A 13,931-nucleotide genomic window follows, 5' to 3' on the forward strand; every position below is an offset into this window, starting at 1 on the left:
CTAAATCTTTAATCATATAATTGTGAGTAGTATACTTTAAAAAAATTACAGCTAGCATATATAGAGTGCTTCAGGGTTTGAAAGAGCTTTACAAATATCATCTCATTTTCTCTTCATAACAGCCTGAGATGTAGGTTCTATTTTTATCCCCATTTTACAGATGAGGAAACTGAGGCAGGCAGCGCTTAAGTGACTTGCCCAGTGTTACACAGCTGGTTAAGTGTCTAAAGGCTGGATTTGAACCCAAATCTTTCTGACTCCAGGTTCAGTGCTCTACCCCCACCTCATCTAGCTGCCTGTGATTTTATTAGCATAGGGAACTACCAGCAAAGAAACTCCCTCTATCAATGCAGACTTGTGACTGTTCTGCAGCTTATAATCTTAGGGAGCTGCTAGAGTTCCTTAGACATTGAATGACTTGTCCATAAAGTCAGAATTTGAACCCAGGTCTTTCAATGTTGACCCCCTCTCCCATAAGCCATGTTGCTTCTCACTTATCAATATGAGGCTTCATAATTATTCCCTCTTGCTAAAGAGGTTGAGGGGAGAGTACTCAGTAGACCTTTCACAGAAATCTTTGGCTTTGCTACTGTTTCCCAAATGTAGCCTCCTCCTTTTGACTGGGAACATGGGAGACAGTGACCCAGCAGCCGGAAGCCTTGGGACTAGTCCTATGTCCAAGGCAAATTAGCCGGGGGACCTTGGGCAGGCTTTAATTTACAGGGCTGTTTTTTCTGCATCTCAAGAGTTGTGTGCAGGCTTCAGCTCCCTCAATGATTCTGTTTCTCTCCCTGGAGCCTCTTTCATCATCCGCAAAATGAAGGATCTGGGCTAAATGACCTTGAACGTTCCTTTACAGTTCTGTGGCTCAAGAAAGTGACTGCCAATTTAAGTCTTCTTTGAGCACATGTGTGTGCACACATACAGATGGGTGTGTACACACATTTATGGATGCGTGCACACACAGGCTCAAACTATCAGTCCTCTAGAGACCTTCCCCTAAATGGGCAGGAAAGAATGATGCCTAATTAGTGCTTTGATCCCTGCCAATTAAAGGCACCTTCACAGTGCTTAAGAAAATAACTCATTCTCTCCAGGACCCTGAGTACAGTGTACCGAGTGGTATAAAGTTAAACTTCAGTCTGGTCCCTGTCCTAGGCATCACAAACTCCAGAATTTTGGGTTGAGGCTGTACAGATGGGCTTATAAGATTGCCTTTCTCCCATGCTCAATGGACCACGTCAATCCCTTGATCTCAATTCCTCCCATACAGTGGCGGCCTTGGACTTGGGCTATGGGTTCTGTCCAACATCTGCTTAACAGATGACTTTAAAAAAAAACGCAAGCTGAGTTTTTTGCATTTGTCATCTTGCATTCATCTGAGTTCCTAGCACTTTATTTGCCTGGTGCCCATCAAGAACCAGGACTGACAGTAGGCAAGGCAGACAGTTATTGAGTTCACATGTAGGCGGCACATGATGAAAAAACCTCACTCTATGTGTGTGTACGTTATAAGTAGATATACATACAAATACACAGATATACATACATACATATATATACACACACATATAGTTCATATGTATATACAGTATATATGTGGCGCTAGGTGGTACAGTAGATAGAGTGCCAGCCCTGGAGTCAGGAACATTCATTGTCTTGAGTTCCAATCTGGCTTCAGGTACTTACTGGTTGTGTGACCCTGAGCAAGTCCCTTCACTCTGCCTCAGTTTCTTCATCTGTAAAATGAGCTGGAGAAGGAAATAACAAGTCAATCCAGTATCTTTGCCAAGAAAACCCCAAATGGGGTCACAAAGAGTCAGACATGACTGAAATGACTGCACAACAGTAAAGTATATATGTATATATACATATATATATGTAGAGAGAGAAAGAGATGCTTATATACACACAGTACACATACATATGTGTTTATATATATGTATATATTATGTATATATATGTGTATATATATATATATGTATGTATATATATGTGTATATATATATATATGTATGTATATATATGTGTATATATATATATATATATGTATATATTATGTAAAGGTAGCATGGTATAGTGGATTTGGAGTCAGGAAGCCCTGGGTTAAAATCCTACGTCAAACACTAGCAGGGTGACCCTGGGCAAGTCCCTTAATCTCTCTGAGTCTCAGTTTCTTTGTTCAGAAGATGAAGGAGTTCGATTGCATGTTCTCTAAGGCCCTTCCAACTGTAAAGCTATGATCCTGTCACATAATTAAATATTTCAATATATAAAAATACATTTTTTGGTTCCGATCTCTAATTTCATCAGTATGGGGACTCCTAGCTTGGGAAATCATTCCACTGATGCAGAGCAGCAATGCATCTGCAGCTTATTGTCTTACGGAGTTCCCAAAGTGCTGAGAACGCCAATGACTTGCTCATGGGCACACAGCCCCTTCTGCCATTTCTACAGACTGCCTTTTGACTATTGCTATTAGAGTGACATCCGTGCAGGGCAACATGTGGTTTTTGTTCTGAATCTCCGAGCTGCTAGTACTTTTCCCTTTTAAATTACCTTACATCTGGTCTGCATGGTGGTTTTTTTTTTTAGTGAAGCAATTGGGGTTAAGTGACTTGCCCAGAGTCACACAGCTAGTGAGTGTTATGTGTCTGAGGTTGGATTCAAACTCAGGTCCTCCTGACTCCACGGTCCACTGCTCCACCTAGCTGCCCCTGTATGGTTTTTCATATGTTCCTATTTATACACTTCTATCTTCTGCATTAGAATATACGACTACTACTACTACTACTACTACTACTACTACTACTACTACTACTACTACTACTGCTACTAATGATAGCTGACATTTATATAGCACCAAGTATGTATTGGGCTCCTTACCAAGAGCTTTGAATTATCTCATTTCATCCTCATAACAATTCTTGGAAGAAGGTTCTATTCCTTATTTTACAGTTGAGGAATCTGAGGCAAATAGAGATGAAGTGACTTACCCAGGGTCACCCAGCAAATAAGTGTCTAAGGTGGCATTTGAACTCAGGTCTCCCTGACTCTAAGCCTAGTCCTTGTTCTTTAACAACTAAGCCACCTAGTTTGCTCAAAGTAGGCTCCTTGAAGGCAGGGAATATGCATATGTATATGTATATGTATATGTATATGTATATGTATATGTATATGTATATGTATGTGTATGTGTATGTGTATGTGTATGTGTATGTGTATGTGTATGTGTATGTGTATGTGTATGTGTATATGTGTATGTGTATGTATATGTGTGTGTATGTGTATGTATATGTGTGTGTGTATATATATGTGTGTGTGTGTGTGTATATATATATATGTGTGTGTGTGTGTGTGTGTGTGTATTTCTTTTCTTTTCTTTGTATTTCCATTACTTGCTGTTCAATTGATTATTCCCTACATCTATATGAATGGACCTGAAAAGACCATTTGATAAAATCTTAAAGGGATAGAACCTCCACAAGCACATATTTCTGCTTTTTTAGAGAATAATTCAATTCAACAGACAGTTATGAGGTACTTGTGCTAGGTGTAGAGGGTATAAAAACAAAAACAAAATGACTCCTGACCTCAAGGAGCTTACATTCTATTGAGAGGATATAATATATACCAGGTTAAAGCAAGTTGAGGGAAGCCTATAGGCCTCAGAACCATTAGTGAGTTAGGCGGCATGTTAGGCTCAAGCATGTGAAGACTTCCCTTGGTGGAATGGGCACGGACGAGAACAGTTTGTTTCAATGGCCATGAAGGCAGCTGAAGCAGACTCTGTGGAGAGCTTAGAGCTTGGTCAGACATCAAAGACTCCAAGTTCATTTACTGCGTCCTGGGCCATCACCAGTCATCTTGACTTTTTGTCTTGGTCTTGTATGACTCTGGAAGAGAAAGTGAGGCTTACAACTTTGTGCAACTCTGCCTCACTTAAATCCAATTTACACTTGAGTCAAGACATTATCCTGTAATGTCATTGGTCCTCTTTGAAAACGAAGGACAAATAACAACAAGAATAATATGTGTATAGATGAGTAAAGACAAAACAGGTAAAAGAAATGCAAAGTAATTTTGACAGTGGTGGCAGTAATGGCAGCGGTGAGTGGAATCAGGGAAGGCACTGCTTTTGAATGAGATTTGGTTTTTCTGAAACAGCGGGACCCTAGAGCAAGACAGCATATACTGACAGACTTCCAGCTCCTTCTTAAAGACCTCCAGTGATGGGAAACTCACTACTTCCTGGGGGAATTTATTGTAATTTTAGACAGTTGTACTTTTCAGCAAATGTTTCCTTATGTTGAGATAAAAATCTACCTCTTTGTGATGTAAATGTATTTCCTGGTTCTGCCCCAGGGGACCAAGCTTAGAATCTCTTGTCTCTTCTTCATGACAGACCTTAAATACCTGCATGTCATGTAGAGATTAGATGAAGAAACTTAGCCCCAGAGATGGGAAGTGGCTTCCTCAGGGCCACACAGCTATTTATTGGCAGAGCCAGGACTATGACCCAGGCCTGGCTTGACAAAACCTGGGCACCCGGTCTGCAGGGCTCCTCTTGTATGATTACCGATCTCCCTTCTCCTCCTTCTGGGAGGACTTCTCACCAGGATTGGCCTTGGCTGGTCCCTGTCCCTCCATAGATCTGGCTGTGACATTGTCTTTTGCACAGGATTATGTACAGCTTCATGGATAGCATTGTGGCAGTATTCGTATGCCCTCTTCCCTTGCCCCACTCTTTATGTCTCTTTAGGTGTCCAAAGTTAAGCTCCTGCCCTTAAAATTCTTCCATAAGAAAGACCTATTGCATTTGTAATTATTAACTGGCTTGCTTTCCCCCAAAGAAGCTTTGACGAATGGGGACACCAATATTCTATTTCCTCCCCCCGATCCTAAACCCTCTGCGATGTGGCTACTGACCTCATAATTCAGCTTCAATTGCCTTCTCCAAAATCATCACTGATCTTTCTCTCTTGTGTTTTTCTTTTCTTTTCTTTTCTTTTCTTTTTTGAGGCAATGGGGTTAAGTGACTTGCCCAGGGTCACACAGCTACTGAATATCCAAGGTTGGGATTTGAATTCAAGTCCTTCTGGCTCCAGGGCCAGTGCTCTATCCACTGCACCACCTAGCTGCCCCAATCAGTAATCTCTTAATTGCCATCTCTAAATAACTCCTCTTAGCTCCAAGATTAAAGATAAAGTTCTTTGTTTTGCATTCAAAGCTCTCTACTGCCAGTCCCCTTTCTAATTCTAATCTTGCTTTCTTAGTCGCCTCTATAATCTAGCCATTCTGGTTTTCTTGCTGCTTCTCGAGCCCACTCCACCTCCCTTTCCATGTGCTGTCTTTCCCCTCTGAAAACTTTTAGATTCCCTCCATTCCAGGCAGCCTTTCCTGGTTCCTCTGGCTGCTAGTGACATTTCCTCTACCTGTATCTCCTGCATTCCTGTATCCTACCCTGTATTCCTTTTGTATGTTCTGATTTGCGCATGTTGTTTTTCCTGTTAGAATGGAAGCTTCTTGAGGGCAGGGACTATTCTTGTTTTGTCTTCTTAGCCCCAGTGCTTAGCCCAGTGCTGTCACAGTAAGCAGTTAATAAATGCTTGTTGATTGATTTGGTGACGATTTTAATTGTTGAGAAATCTTTCAAATATTTTAATCATGACCTTTAGATCTTTAATTATCCCAACTCCTGTTGATTTCTTCAGAATTCAAGTTGGAGAGCTTCCCTCAACAGTTGTCTTGACCTTCTTCCCAACCATGACCCAAGTGTCTGTATCCTCCAGTGAATCACATACTTGTGTTCTACACCTGGCTCTCCTTTAACACTCTTGCCTCTCTGGGAGCCTTTGGAGAAGTTGCTGTGCTTCTATTAAATAGCTTTCTGTTTTCTCAGCTTTTGGTCAATGTCTTAAACACAGAGATGTCAAATGGTTCTTAGGAATGCACCATTCTAAATTCCGCAGGCTCTCATTTAGTCTTGTAGAAATATTGCTCACAACCCCATGTCTGAAGAGGATTTTATTAGCCTGCAAAGTCTGGTCCCACCACCATCACAAGTACTGCTCCTATCTTTCCTCATCTCCCTTCCACCCTTTTACTATTTCTCTATTTTCCACTATGTCTAAAGGGACATAAACACAGGCTCAAATATTCAAAGGGACCTATGGTTTCATGGATCCATATCTCGATGGTATGCATCACACAGCCCATCCATTCTTACCAATTCTCTGTGATGCCCGTCCACGCCCCACCATCACTTGTAACAAGGCAGTCTACCAATGTGTTGGAGGTCTTTCTCACTTTCTCTTGACATTGAGAGGATACCACTAGAGTATTTTGACTGTCCATTTCAACCAGACCATCTTTTCTTCTAGTGGCTTAGTGGATTGAGTACTGGATTTGGAATCAGGAAGAACTGAGTTTGAATCCTGCCTCATATACTTACTAGCTCTGTGATCCTAAGCAACTGGTTTCTACCTCAGTTTTCTCATCTGCAAAATGGGAATAGTAATCACATCTATCACATAGGCCTATTCTGAAGTGGAGATTAAATGAGATATTATTTGTAAATCACTTAGCATAGTGCCTGGCACAATGTAGGTACTTAATAAATGCTATTTCCTTTCCTTCCCAGAAGTAGGTGGTGGTGTAGTGGATAGAGTTCTGGGCCTGGAATCTGGAAGACCTGTGTTCAAACATGAACCCAGATATGTAATAGCTGTGTAACCCCAGGCAAGTCACTTAATTTCTGTTTGCCTCAGTGTTCTCAACTGTAAAATAAGGATAATAATAGCACTTACCTCTCAGGGTCATTGTAAGCATGAAATGAGACAATATTTGTAAAAAGTGCTTAGCACTTTTTGCCTGTAGGAGCAATATAAATGCTCATTCCCCCTTGCCTTTCATTTTAAGGGAGATAATATATTTAAAGCACTTTGTTTTAAGCTTAAAACTCCACATAATTCTTAGTTATAATTATCTTCCTATTGTACATTTCCTTGGTGACATCACTCTTTTTTTCTGTGAAGTTTCTCATTGGTTATATGCAGTCTCCTAACATACCACGTACCCCCTATCTTTCCAATCTTCTGACACCATACAGTCCCCACCACGCGTTCTGGGATTCAGTGCCACTTCCCTCCTTGCTGTTCCTTGAACAAGTAGCTCCATTTCTGGACTCTGGGGATTTCTCTGGCCATCCCCTAGCCCTGCTCTGCTCTCCCTCTTCATCTCTGCCTCTTGGCTTCCTTCAAATCTCAGCTAAACTTCCACCTTCGACAGGAAACCTTTCTCAGTCTCTCTTAATTCTAATGCCTTCCCTCTACTGACAATTTCCTCGTCATCCCATGTATAATTTGTTTGTACATACTTTGGATGTTGTCTGCCCTTATTAGACTGTAAGTTCCTTAAGGGCAGGGACTGTCTTTTACCTTTTTTTTTTTAAATCCCCAGCACTTACTTAGTACAGTGCTTAGCACATAGTAGATGCTCAAGAAATGCTTACTGACTCCTGATTGGCTGACTGTATGTCAGTCAGTCAACGAGCATTTATCAAGTGCTTACTATGTGCACTGAGTGTGATGTCAAGTGATGGAGCAACAGAGAAAGCAAAAATGTGGTCTCTGCCCTCAAGAAGCTGACTTTCTAACTGTGGGAGAAATTATGCAGATGACTATTCATACAAGATAATCTATCAACTAGTTAATTTCCTTCCATTTGATGCTCATTTTTAATTCTTTGGAGACTTTGTAATCCATGCCTTGCCCACACGCAGCAACTGGAGTAAAATGTTCATTTGAAAAGGCAGATTTTTGTTTCTATGGGAAGTTTGAGGTCATTTGAGGAGCTTTGCAATTTCCTGTTCTCCAGCTTCTTTTCAACCTTGGACCCGATTACTAATCTAAGAGGGCAAGAGAACATGGCCTACAGAAAACCCAGGCAGGAAACCCCATAGATAAGAGTTTCTCATTCGGAGTAAACCTGAAGGCGAGAGAGAGGAGATAATGACTTTACTGGCTGTGAGCCTGCCTGCCTGCCTGCGTGCCTCTTCCTCCCACCCTTCAAACTCAGTCAAGTTTATTTTAGCTGCTGGGCACGTGTGATTGAACATGTCTATTCCATGAGCATTTGCAGAATTATGTTCAGGTCCTGGGGGAAGCCCACCTTTTCCAGTCTCACCTGAAGGCTGCAGTGGTGCCAAGCACCTTCCCGATGATTGGATATGGGTGCGGTGGCAGGGCCTCAGAATCGGGAGACAGCTATGTGTCCTGGTGACGAAGGCACAGCAAATGCAAAGCATATCAAGTCGATGATGTTAGTAAATCTCACAGAGCTTCTGGGAGAGGGTCTGTGTGAAAGCAATTCTCTGGTTCCAGCCAAGCGCACGCAGCAAATGGACTTTCAGAAGCGAAATTGTTTTTGGGAGAGAAAGGGATGTGGGAGGAAAGAGGCAATAATTAGGGGGAGGGAAGAGAAAAAAGGGCAAAGGTTGGGAGGACAAAATGGGGGAGCAGAGAAAGAAGATTAGGAGGCAGGGAGAGAGAAGCAGGTGAAAAGACTGCCGGGAGGAGGTAGGAGGTAGATATGGAGGGGGAAGAAAAAGATGTGAGTGGGAAGAGAAGAGTGCCTGACTGGGGTCTCATCTAATTAATTTGCCAGAATGTATAAAAACAGAAAATGTGGGGAGCGAATGCAGAGCTGGAGGGGGGAGGGAGGGAGCTGTCCTTTGAAGACTCTGGGGCCTCCATCTGCTCCCTGGATCTGGGGGGTGGGTCCATCAGGAACCTGACCACTCTCTTCCCATGGTCATTGTTTGTGGCCGCCCCTTCTGTTTGTGCTGGGAGACCCCCTCTTCTCCTTTCTCGGCTTCTCTGGTTAATGCACAGAGTATGAAAAGGAGAGTGAAGGGTGGGAAGAGGCAGGGAAGCCCAGAGATTGATGGAGAGAAAGGGATGCCAGCCAGAAGCCAGGTGTCCATTCTCTGCAGCTCTTTAGGAGCTCTGTAAAGGCATCTTGGTCACAATCTGTTTCCCAGCCAGCCGTCAATTGTTCCAGGTCAAAGATGCATCCAGGGAAAGGACTTGGGAGAGGAGACCTTTTCTTTCCTCCTTTCTTCAGCTCTCAAATTCCTCAAAGCTGCATAAAACACTTCTGATTTCTCCTTGTTCCCCCTGAGGCTCATACTTGCCAGCCTTAGTCATTGTCAATCAGTCAGTCAGTCAATAAAAATTTATTAAGTACCTACTATGTGCCGGGCACTGTGCTAAGTGCTGGGGATACAAAAAGAGGCAAAAGATAGTTCCTGCCCTCAAGGAGTTTCCATTCTAATGAGAGAAACATGGGAATAACGGACAAAATGGACAAAAAGAAATCTCCAAGGGGAAGAATAGCAGCTTAAAGGGGTTGGGAAATACTTCCAACAGAAGATAGAATTTAAGCTGAGTCTTGAAGGAAGCTAGGGAGATTGAGAGGCTGAGTTTTCTGAGGGGCAGAAAATTCTGGGTATAGAGGACAGCCAGCACAAAGGCAAACAGTTAGGAGGGCTGTGTTCAGGAATGGTAAGTAGGTTTGGTGTTATCTGGAGAATTCTGGATTTCTTGTCAGGTTCAGCTCAGATGCCACCTCTTGATCCCTCCCCTCCCCCAGTCAATTCTTCCATTTGCCTCATTAAAGTATCTGGGTACTTGTTTTACTTTCTCAGTAGAATGTACACTCCCTGAGAGCAGGGACTGCTCCGGTTTTTGTCTTTCTGCAGCACTTATTATAGCGTTTTGCTCACAGTAAGTGCAGAATAACAATAGCTAACATTTATGTAGCATCTACCATCTTCCCAGTACTGTATTAACTGCTTTTTGAGTACTATCTTCTTTGATTTCTCACAACAACCCTGGGAGGTAGATACTATTATTATCCGCATATTACAGATGAGGAAACTGGCAAACAGGGGAAGTGACTTGCTCTGGCTCAGCCAGCTCTAGTCTGAGGTCAAATTTGAACTCCAAACTCAGCACTCTATTGAATTTAATTAAATGCCGTTTCTGCCTGGAATAAGTCAAGTCAACAAGCAATGATTAAAAACTTGCTAGGTGCCAGGCATGGTTTTGGAGAGAGGTATTGCTGTTACTAGAGAGACTGTAGAGAGCCTTGGGGTTGAATTTATCTGAAAGCGTAGAGAATTTTGACAAGGTTTCTGAAGAGTTTTTGGCTGCATATTTAGCTAAGCTCTCTCTGTGCCACAATCAGAAAATATGACTACTGTAGCTATAGCCATCTTGAGACTTGGATGAATTTTAGGTGAACAGAGGCAATTTCCTAAGTAATAGGAATTATCCGGCTATTTGGATAATTGTCCCAATTCTCTGACTTCATCCTGCCCAGAAGAGGCAGATAAGTACTAGGCTTGGAAGCAGGAGTGTCTCTGGGATTGTTGATGGCTTCCTGTGTTATGGATTACAGCAGGTAATACTTAATGCTTGCCATCCTAACTCTTCACCACCATTTTGCAGATGAGGATAACCTAAGGAATAGGGAGGGTAAACGGTTTCCTGGAATTGTTCCAGGAGGGGAGGAAGGAACAAAATGGTGATTTTTCTCTCAGTTGCTCTAATCTCCAGCTACCCTTTTTGGTTACAAGCCTGGTGCGACTCTATGTGACTTGAAGTGAATGTGAGTTGATGGCCTATCTGAAGGAAGGGGGAGGGAGGGGAATACGCCCAGCTCTTTGCAAAACACTACAAAGACTGGAAGTTGCAATGTATAGCAAAGCCAGAGTCAATGACTCCTAAACTTAAGAACATGTTACAGAATTTATAGGATGGCTGAGGAGGCAAAGTCTCCCCTTGGGTTGCCTCCAGTGAGGTCTTTGAGCAAAGGCTGGAAATCGCTTGTCAGGTATACGGTAGAAGGGGTGCCTATTCAGGTACAGGCTGGATCAGATGACCTCTGAGGTATCCTTTCAGTTTGAGCTTCTGTGAGAAAATTGCAGAGCAAAGGGTTTGTAAACAAGTGCTGGTTTGAGGCGAAATTGGAATTTTGGAAAGAGAGTGACCATTAGAAGGCTTCAGGAAGAGAGCAAGTAAGATTTGACTTTGAAAAATGGGTGGGATCGGAATAGGTAGCAAAGGTCTAAGGAGGTTAGGGAAGGAGGAAAACAGAACCAACAAAGATACAAAAGCATGATTGAAGATGCCATGGGTGCTGAGCACGGTGAGAACGGAGGCTACCTATGGCAGCTATGAGAGATAAAAATGGGGTCTCTTGATGGAGGGGCTTAAATGCTAGACATAAGAGTTTGGAGAAGATAGAACATGCAGTCATTGGGGCTCAATTCAAATGACATTTAAGGAAGATTAGTGATATGAAGGACAGATTAGATGGCAGAGAGGTAGACCTAGGGGAATCCAAAATAATAATAATGATAGCTAATATTTATATAGCACTCACTGTGTGCTGGGCACTGTGCTAAGCACATTACAAACATCATCTCCTTTAATCCTAACAGCAGCCATGAAAGGTAGCTGTTCTTATAATCCCCATTTTACATTTGAGTAAACTGAGGCAGACAGAGGTTGTGAGGGGTTGCATGGCTAGTAAGGGTCTGAGGCAGGATTGAAATACAGATCTTCTGACTCTAGGCACACAGTCTATCCACTACGCCTTCTTCACTGTTGGCTGAAATCAAAACTTGCTGCCTTGAGTATGGAAGCCACAAAGGCTATCAGCCAGAAGCCACCTTTCTACCTGATATGGTAGGGTAATCAGCTTTTTTATTGGTTCAGCAACCAAATGGAAGGGTGGGGGTGGGAAGGAGTCAATTTACTAATGAGTCATTCATAGCCAGAAGCCGGGAGAGGATATCTGCCTATGTTTAAATTTCTGCATGGTCTCCAGGGATAGGTAGAGAATATCTGCACATACTCAAAGGTGAGAGGGAAAGGGGAAGGGAGGGGAGGGAAGGGGAGATCAGTTGTAGGGTGAGCCTTTTACCTTAGAAATGGAGAGGAAGGGATGATTTGAGAGGACTGAAAAGGAAGAATCCATAGGACTTGGGGACTGATTAGCTATGGGAGAGGATGGAGATCAAGACAAGAATGCCTCGTATGATGGACCTGTGCGTCAGGAGACCAGGGTTCTAATCCCAGTTCTGGGGCCATGCCGACTGCATCACCTTTCCAGGCCTCAGTGTAATAAGTGGGTGTTGTTGAACTGGATGAGCTCTGAGGTCCCCGTCAGTGGTAAAACGTTGTGATTATAAGAATAGTTGTGTAAGCGACAGGAATAGGGGGAAATGAGGTGACTGGTAGAAACCATATAATTTACTTCCAACCTTCCTGGCCCTTCTACATTCAGGCACCACAGCCCTGTGCTGGCTTCGACAGCAACCCTTCCAATGCCTGTGAATCTCTGACGGAATAGATTCTGAGAGTCTATACTCTTAGAATGGTACGGTGGCTGGGGTGAGTTGCCATTTAGAACTGGTTATAGATATGCACAATTCTGCTTAAGCTTCGAGTAAGAGCTCTTTGTAAGCTATCAAATTCTATATAAATGTAGGTTACTATCATTCTTCTACTTTATGATATTGCTTTCATGCTGATTCTTAGTATTATGGGAAAAGTGAAAAGACCATTGGATTTAGGGTGTCAGGACATGGCTTTGAATTCTGGCCCTACTATTTCTGTGATCTTGGATAGGCCGCCTACTCTCTCTGGGCCTCAGTTTCCACATTTGTAAAATGAGGGAGTTGGATAAGATTGCCTCTACGATGCCATATAGTTCCACAAAATGGAATATATATGGGAATGTGTTCAAATGTGCATATGGGAATGTGTTCAAATACTTTTAAAAGTACAAAGTGGACCTTCTCCGCTTCCTTCTGTTGTTCTAGAGTGGCACTTTCTTGCCAAGCATTTATTATACCTTCTGCGTGACAGGCAACAGGGATACAAATACAATAAATGAAACAATCTCTACTCACAAAGAACTTTTAATTTTTTAAATTTAAATTTGATTTTTAATTTTAATATTGTCCTGGTAGACTGGGTGAAGTATCAGGGATTAGTGGGTTTGTTTGGGGTGGGTGGCCTAGACCTGAAATTTCACCAGTGTATGGAGGTTCCCTCCACTTGATGGTAACCCATGGTCTTGGACACTAAGAGGTTAAGTGTTGTTGTTGTTTATCCTTTGCTCTCAAAGAGAACCATGACATGCAAGTGAATTGGATTTAAGGGAGGGAGGGCTGTGCAAAATCGCCAGCCTCACTTTCTCCTCCAGAGTTGTCTGTAGTTAACGCAATGAGTTTGTGCCTGAGGGAAAGACTCCAAAAGAAAAGTAGAAATAGGAGTAAAGTGTGGGGTGACAAGGAGACTTTTTTTTTGCCTACCATACATAATCTTCTTAGTACAGTATCCTGCACACACTTACTGTCATTAATGGAGGAAGATATTACATATCTACTTTTGGTGCAAATGCTCTTTGTTTTTTGTTTTTTACCCATAATAGTGAGGGATTCACATTATATCATCCACACTCTCTCCTGGGTCCCGAAAGAGCTAACCATATACTTTTGTAGGATGGCTATTAAAGGATAGACATCCAGTGGGTGGCCTTGGAACAGAGAGGGGCTAAGTGACCATATTGGGAAAGACCCTATGACCTTGCCCTTCTGAACATCAGGTTTCACCAGCTGAACCAAACAGATAAAGGGCAAAGGTTGTTAGGCGATGGATAGCCAGGAGCTATTATTGACTGGAGTTAACCCAGTTATCTGTAGAGCTATAACTGCTATGGTAATTAACTACTCCCTTGGGTCATTCACTGACTTGGGGGCTAGAGATATGATTCACAAATATTTCTGAACATATGCATATACATTGTGTATATACATATGTAATACACATACATTATAAGTGCATTTCTGGGTT

General features: G+C 42.4%; 1 protein-coding gene across 1 annotated transcript in view; it reads left to right on the forward strand.

Moving 5' to 3' along the window:
- Nucleotides 1–13,931, forward strand: part of RGS8 (regulator of G protein signaling 8) — a 70,109-nt gene that overhangs the window by 47,917 nt on the left and 8,261 nt on the right.

Source organism: Phascolarctos cinereus, unplaced genomic scaffold (assembly GCF_003287225.1).
Source record: "Phascolarctos cinereus isolate Bilbo 61053 unplaced genomic scaffold, phaCin_HiC Scaffold_5;HRSCAF=322, whole genome shotgun sequence".
Classification (NCBI taxonomy): Eukaryota; Metazoa; Chordata; class Mammalia; order Diprotodontia; family Phascolarctidae; genus Phascolarctos; species Phascolarctos cinereus.